The sequence below is a fragment of the Dipodomys spectabilis genome, unplaced genomic scaffold, assembly GCF_019054845.1.
Source record: "Dipodomys spectabilis isolate Male_0828 unplaced genomic scaffold, ASM1905484v1 ptg000783l, whole genome shotgun sequence".
NCBI lineage: Eukaryota > Metazoa > Chordata > Mammalia > Rodentia > Heteromyidae > Dipodomys > Dipodomys spectabilis.
This window is the reverse complement of record NW_024871460.1, coordinates 6,220,001-6,227,909: the sequence shown is the minus strand read 5'-3', so window position 1 is coordinate 6,227,909 and position 7,909 is coordinate 6,220,001.

Below are 7,909 nucleotides of genomic sequence, written 5' to 3'. Positions count from 1 at the left end.
CCTGCCAATGGCAATAACTAAAATGGGGCAACTTTACACAGGTGAACCAATCTGGGAAGAGTTTTAAAACTGAAGAATGTCTTCTGTCTCCCATTAGCTATGGGAACAATCTTTCAATAAAGAATAATCTGAGCCAGGCACCAGTGGCTCACACTTGAAATCCTAGCTACTCAGGAGGCTGAGATCTGAGGATCACGGTTCAAAGCCAGCCCGGGCAGGAAAGTCCATGAGACTCTGATCTCCAATAAACCACTAGAAAACTGGAAGTGGTGCTGTGGCTCAAGTGGTACAGCACTCGCCTTGAGCTGAAGAGCTCAGGGACAGCGCCCAGGCCCAGAGTTCAGGCCCCACAACCAACCAAAAAAAAAAAAAAAAAGAATAATCTGAGTGGTGCATTGCAGTGTTAACAATAAATGGTATTTCTTTTCCTCCTCCACCTCTTCCTCTTTTTCCTCTTCTTTCTTCTTTTTCTTCCCTTTCTATGTTACCATCGTCTTCAACAAGCACTTTAACTAATTTAGATTCTTTACTCAGTACATCAGCTCAGTACACCAAGCCCAGAGTTCAAGCCCCATGACCGACAAAAAAACCCACAAAAACAACCATCCAACTTAACAGTTTTTCATGAGAACCCAAGAATGGTCACCAATGTTAACAAAGCAAAGTTGTTAATCAGTAGTGAGTAGTGGTCAGTAGCTCATCAATGGTAGAGCATGAGATCATGTGTTCAGTTCATGTCTAGAGTCCATCCCTTACCTTAACTCTATCCTTAACCATAACCATAACCCTAAACCTAACCCTAATTCTAACCCTAACCCCAACAACTTTCATGGCCTCTTATTCATGTCAGAAATGCTAATACATATTTTAAGGTTAGAAAATGTCTTCTTGAGACTGTGAGAATATGTGGGTGAGTAATTCATCTTGATATTTTCATCTCTAAAAGTCTCTGGACTCCATTTCTACAATTAATCTGGCATCTTTTCTATGCAGGCCAGATTTTGGTCAACTAATTATTGAACCTAATAGCCTACCATTGGGCCAATATCAATATTTTTGGCTTGAAATTAAATTATCTTCATTATTACTCCAACACCTCAAAAATCATTCTTATATAGATACACAAGACTTTCTTTACATTAATTCTTATAATATTTGGTGTAGATTATTTCTCATTTTAGCTAGCAACTGGTAACTCATGCCTGTCATCCTAGCTATCCAGGAAACTGAGAGCTAAGGATCACATTTCAAAGCCAGCCTGGGCAGGAGAGTCCATGAGACCCTTATCTCCAATTAATCACAAGAAAAGCTGGAAATGGCACTGTGGCTCAAGTGATAGAGTGCTAGCTTTGAGCAAAAGGAGCTCAGGGGCAGTGCCCAGGCCTGTAGTTCAAACTCTTGGACTGGGAAGTAGCGCTGTGGCTCAAGTGGTAGAGCGCTTGCCTCAAGCTGAAGAGCGCAGGGACAGCACCCAAGCCCAGAGTTCAAGCCCCACAACTGACCAAAAAAAGAAAAAGAAAACAAAAAACAAACTCTTGGACCAGCAAAAAAAAAAAAAAAAAGGAATATTTTTCTTGCTTCAGATTTATCTATTAAAATATTTCTATCTCAGGTTGTTGTAGAAGCAAGCTTTTTAGATCTACAGCCAATGAAGTTGGTGGGGTAGAGACATCAGGAGAATACCTTTGCCTTAGTTAGTGAGAGAATCACCTAGCTAAGTTGCAACACTTTGTTATAAATGCTCCCATTCTTTCAAGCTGTCTCAAGTTGCCTCAAAGGCTCAATGGAATTAGAAGTGTAGACACGGAATCACTGAATTCTTCCACATATTTCACTACTAATCCATGGGTTTTTTTAAAAAATGCTATTTCATTGTCCCAACCTTAGAAAAAGGCTGAAGGGATTTTTAATTCAACTGGTATTAGAATTAGGTAAGCCATAAATCAATTTTAAAAATATTTTGGTTTTCCTCAACTGAAGACTCCCAGAGATAAGATAATCTCTTTCTTTCTGTAGTCAGAGAAAATACCTCTATTTTAGGCTGTTCTTTGAACTTAGAATGCAGGAATTTGAATTAGTCCATTTCTTTAAAACTATCTGATGCCATTAAAAGTAGCTACCCTAGTATTTATGGTCTCATTTGCCCCGCTTGATCCACACTTTTATTTTCCACCTATTCTTTGCCCATTCTGCTTGCCTTCTGTCTTCACCTTGGATCCAGCCAGTGGGATACACTTTAAACAGAACAAATAAAGAGAGAGAGAGAGAGAGAGAGAGAAAGAATTTATTTTCTGGCCTTGTCCTGCGAACCCATAAGTTAGCAGTGTCTGGATTCTTTTACCAAAACCCACAGGCTTACTGTAAAACCTCCTTTGTTGTGGTTTGAATCTAAACTGTCCCCTGAAGCTTGGTGTGTTAAAAGTTTATTTGCTAACTGATTAGATTTGGGGGTAGTAATTGGATCATGGGAGCTCTGACTTCATCAGCCTGTTCATTGATTCAGTGTGTGTGTGTGTGTGTGTGTGTGTGTGTGTGTGTGTGTGTGTGTGTGTGTGTGTGTGTGTGTGTGTGTGTGTGTGTGTGTGTGTGTGTGTGTGTGTGTATGTGTAGGTCCTGGTGCTTGAATTCAAAGCCTGAACACTGTCCTTGAGCTTTTGTGCTCAAGGCTGGTACCCTACCATGTGAGCAAGTTCATTGGAAATAAGAGTCTCAGGAACTTTCCTGCCTGGGCTGGCTTTGAATTGTGATCCTCAGATCTCAGCTTCCTGAATAGTTAGGATTATAGTTATGAGACAATGGCAACTGGCCTGCATCCATTTTCTGATAGTACAGTTCAGGAGGTGGTGGAAACAAGGATGTGGAACCTGACTGGAGGAAGTAGGTGACTGGGAAACATAAAGGGTAAACATTGTCCCGAGTCTCTTCCTCTGTTTACTTCCTGGTTGCCATGAGTGGAGAAGCCTCCTTTGCTGTACACTCCCGTGACATTATACCTCACTTCAGGCCCAAAGCAAGGGATCCAAGCTGATTATGGAAGTGGACTCTGAGACTGTGAGACAAAACGTATTTTTCCTTTCAGCTTGGATTTCTCAAGTTTTTGGTCGCCGTGATGAAACACTGACTGAGTCCTCTCCTGTAGCTACAGTTGTATAGCAGTAGCTTTCTCTAGGTTGCTTTCATGGCTCCTTCCCCTTGATTTTACACAGAAGGCCGGGACCTCATAAGTTCAAATCCCCAAAATATTTCACTATCCCTTGTTGCTGTTCCTTTAACTGTGTCTACAATATTATAAACAGGCCTTTTGTTGAACTCCTCAGATTCCTCACTTGAGTATATCATCTTTTTCCCACTGAGGCCCCACATAATACATATACCTAATCTTCACATCTCAGACTCCTTGGACTCTTTTTTCTTCTTTATTAGCCCTTCATTCCACTCAAGTCTTGCCTTTAATGTTCACTTCATTCTGAGTGACCAAGTTTAACTGGCAAACTTTCAACTATGTGCCTTGGGTTTTTAGATTCTCATCCCTGAAAAGGAAGCAAATTTTAATTAGGAGGCGTCTACAGCTACATCATTGATGAGGCCATCACCGTTGAACTTGAACACAAACCTCTGGACAGTGATGACTCAACTGTTCATGAAGTTGTCCTGAGTGATCTCTAACTTCATTCCAGTTCTTCCTCTAGTCCATTGGTCCCAATGTTTTCACAACAGCCATGGACTAACCTTGGAATTAGTGTCAACATGCAGCTCAGGCTCTTTGTCCTTCTTTGGACTCACAGCTCTGTTGTTTTTCCTGTCCCTCATTCTTTCCATTGCCCCTCCTTTCCAAAATTCTGCTCTGTCTCTGACAACAGTGTAAAATGTAGTTGAGTACAAATTTATAAGTTAGGATAAACTTATTCTTCCTGATTAGAGTTGTGGCTCAAGTGGCAGAGGGCTAGCCAGGAGAGAAAGATAAATTTGTTCTTCCTATGTAATTTTTAGGCTGATTTCTTAGATCCATTAAAAATTCAAATGTCAGGAAAAAAAGATCTCCAATATGGAAGACTTATCCAAACATTGGGGTCTGGAGCACTGGCATATCAAATTGCCTAAATCAGCAAAATATTAATTTGTTCTTGGTTTTGCTATGTAAAAGATGCTGTCCACATATCCTCCTTCTCGATTTTTTTTAATTCCAGAAGTATTTTAAATTTCTTTCTCAGATTTGCAAAGGTAAAGCAAGTGAACATAAAATGAAATATTTTTAGAACAATTTCTAAAACCTGCCCCTATTGATATTCTTTGTTGCACTCAAAATGTTGTAATGGTCAGATGGGAAGATTAGCATAAACATTACAGAACTTTAGGATCTACAGATAATAGAGGTTTCGACAACTCCTATTCGCATATTCAACATTAGATTCTCTCTAATGGGCTGAGAAATCTTAAAGACTTAACTTCACCAAAAGCCTTCTAAAAGGAACTTAAAATGAACAAAGATGGAAATATGGGTAGAGGACAGATTCAAAGTCAAGGCCTACTGATGCCAGATCAGCATAAAATTGATTTGAAGGTCTTCAGTGTGGGCCCATTGAAAATATTATCTTTTCGTGGGAAAAGAACAAAGAGCAATCACAATAGCATGATACCCACAGACCACATTTGACTCCAGATAGCAGTGAAGAAGGTAGTATACTCTAAATTGAAGAATGACAGGGCAGGTCCAGGAATCTGCACTAGCAATGTCATTCTGCTAAATAACATTTGAGATGCAATCAGTGTGAATATTATAAAATTGAAATGGTTGCGCTTTATTGGAACAACTAAGCTTGTAAAACTGATATTAGTTAAATGATACTTCTAACTTGAAAGGATTTGCATCGTACGGACTTCTTATCCTTTAAAAAGCTCTCCATGTGCATCTTGTGAGGTCTAATTCATCTTCAAATGGTGGAGTACCAGACATCTGAACCACTGGTAACCAGTAAAAGCTCCCACAGTGCTAACAGGAAAATGTACCCAAGTTTAAGCCTTGAAGAGCAAAACTGTTGGATTGCATGCCTTTTCTGTCTTTAGTATTTCTCTCTACCTAAATCTGTGGTATGAACATTACCTGATGCAAAAAAGTGAATTGTCCCTCATTCCATGGGTATATTTAAAAGTTTTACTACTGAGACCTATGATGAAGTATAATAAATAGCCACTAGACTTGGAATGAGTGAACCAAATTGATTCCCGGACCTCATAAAAGATTTAATTATCTGTGCAACTATGGACAAACAAGTTATTTTCTTTCAACTTCATCCTCACCCATGAAGATCTATAAAATGGAAAAAGCGAGGGTATTCTTGAGTACAACCCAGGGTTATGATGAAGTCAAATGGGTTATTGCACTGCGAATTGGATTAAACAGTGTATAACTATGAGAGATGACCTAATTCATCTTCAGAGTTTAACTGGAGAATTTGGAGTTGGCAAGGATTCATTTTGAAATAACATTTCCCTGAGTTCAGGACTCCTCAATCATCATTTCCCAAAGGCTTTAAAAAAGAATCACAAGGCTAAACCTCCACTGGCACATTCAGAGTATGAAAAGGCCATTTAGCTGTCATCCCCTACCCTTGGCAGACTCTCAGTGAATGCCAGCAAAGTGTCTGAAATTGGAACAGCAACGCGCCAAGTACATCCAAATCTTTCATCAAACTGTGCTTAGTTTAGAAGCAATATTATGTTAACATTACCCCCACAGTGGATTATTTCAAACGAAACCAATCCAGCAAGGTGAAATGAGAGCATGTGTCACAGAAAGGCATAGTTAAGTTGACCTGAAAACAAAGTTTAAAAGTAAATAGCCCATCAATTAAAGATGAGCAAAAAATTCCAGAAAATATCAAGACTCCTGACTCCTTTCAATCTGGGTCCTGTCCCTTAGTCGCTGTATAACGAACTATTTAGAGTTGCTGAATGTTATTACAATAGAAAACTGTCATTCTGTTTGTTGAGTCAGATTCTCCTGATGGATAAACGCTCTTAATTGTAGCCTTGCAAACTTCAAAGACAGAATCGATTCTTTGGGGCTAGCATACACCATGCCGAATGTAGAAGATACCAAAGCAGTCTTTAAGTCTGACCTCTGAGTTGTCATCATGGTCTTTCTCTTCTTCATTGCTTAAACATCTTATTTCTACTTTCCTGTGTGGCCACTGCTTGCTAAATCCTAACATTTTATTGTCCTACTATTGCCTGTATACCATAATCGATTCTGAAAATATAAAACAAATAAGACATGAGCTTGGCAATATGTTTCAGAATTATTCCTTGGAATTGATGATCATATCTTTCTCTTTGTATCCCAATAACCTGCATAGTATCTAGTTCCAAGTAGGTGTTAAAAGATCTATTGAGCAAATGATTCCCCAGTGCAGGGTTCTTCTGACCCAGAAGATAGGTTATCAGAATTTACCGCCCAACTGCGATCCAAATCTGTTTCAAGGAAGTTTCTTGTATTCTATTCCTATGTATCCCAGATGTATTTTCTGTTTGTACCAGACAGAGTTAAATTATAAGTCACTTCTCATCACCTAACATTCTTTCATTATATAATAAGAAAAAAGATCTGCCCTAATTTACTTTCCTAAATCTCCAGCCAAGTTTCTAATGCTTCTAAATAGTTTATGTATTTTCTATATCTCTGTAGTCTTGCTTGTAAGTTCTGTAAGTTGAGAAGGTCCCTCTACCTATATCTACCTACTGAAAACCTACATATCTTTCATGCTTCCACTAAAAGATATCCAAAAAGTCACAAAAGAACAGTCTACTTAAGAAGCTAGTTTTATAGGTCCCATGGTTTCCCTTATTTGCAATATCTAGTATATGTCTGAGTCAAGCAGAAAAGGTCAGATAAGGTGATGTTAGGGAAATGAACCCTAAGATATGTATTCAAATGTCTTTTTTTTCTTTCATGTGATTGTTTCTAACACATTTATAAGATTATTTCTTTGTTGCTTTGTATGTCCCTTCCCCACAGTATAACCCCTGCTTTCACTGTATTTGATGTCGGTATAATTTGTGGAGGGGAAGGGGAAAAACAAGTCGTTTAAATAAGGATACAGGTGGACCTGCTGCAACAATGAGAAGTACAAGTCGTTATGTGGAAAACGAACTTTACAATTTTGGTGGGGGGGGGGACAGGGAGGATTGGGTGGGGGCCGGGGGGGGGGTGGATGGGAAGGGATGGGAAGGGGAAACAAAGGAGGAGGCTACAATGCTTGATAAGAAATGTACTCATTATCTTGCCTATGTAATTGTAACCCCTCTGTACAGTATTTTCACAATATAAAATAAATAAAAAATTTTTTAAAATCTCAAAAAAAAAAAAAAAGAAGCTAGTTTTTCAAGTACATGAAAGCAACTCAAAATCAAGTCTAAAGGTAGATCTGGAACTGGTCTAAGGCTCTAGACCCTATGTAACTGTCCTGTTGTATCATCTATACACAAACAATGACCATGTCACCTATATGAGACCTAAAGTGGCACCCTTTATATGATTAAACCTAGACAACAATGCAAATCATAACATCTGGTCAACCCACTTAAATTTAATTCCCTCTAAAGCTAGAGTAGAAGTACATGAGTCCTGCTTTAAAAAGAATGTGTAAGTCTTTCTCTCAATGATAGCCCAGGAGATAATGACAGTGATGTGAGACAGTAGGCAATTTTGCATTCTGTTTCTACTTGAAAACAACGACATCACACACACACACACACACACACACACACACACACACACACACACACACACACACAGCACTAGGGCTATGCAATATGATTTCCCTACTAACCAAAGAAGCTATTATGATCCCAGTTCCTGCTTGGGTTCTGATGCTAGATAAACCTGCATTGGCCATATCACTCTACTACT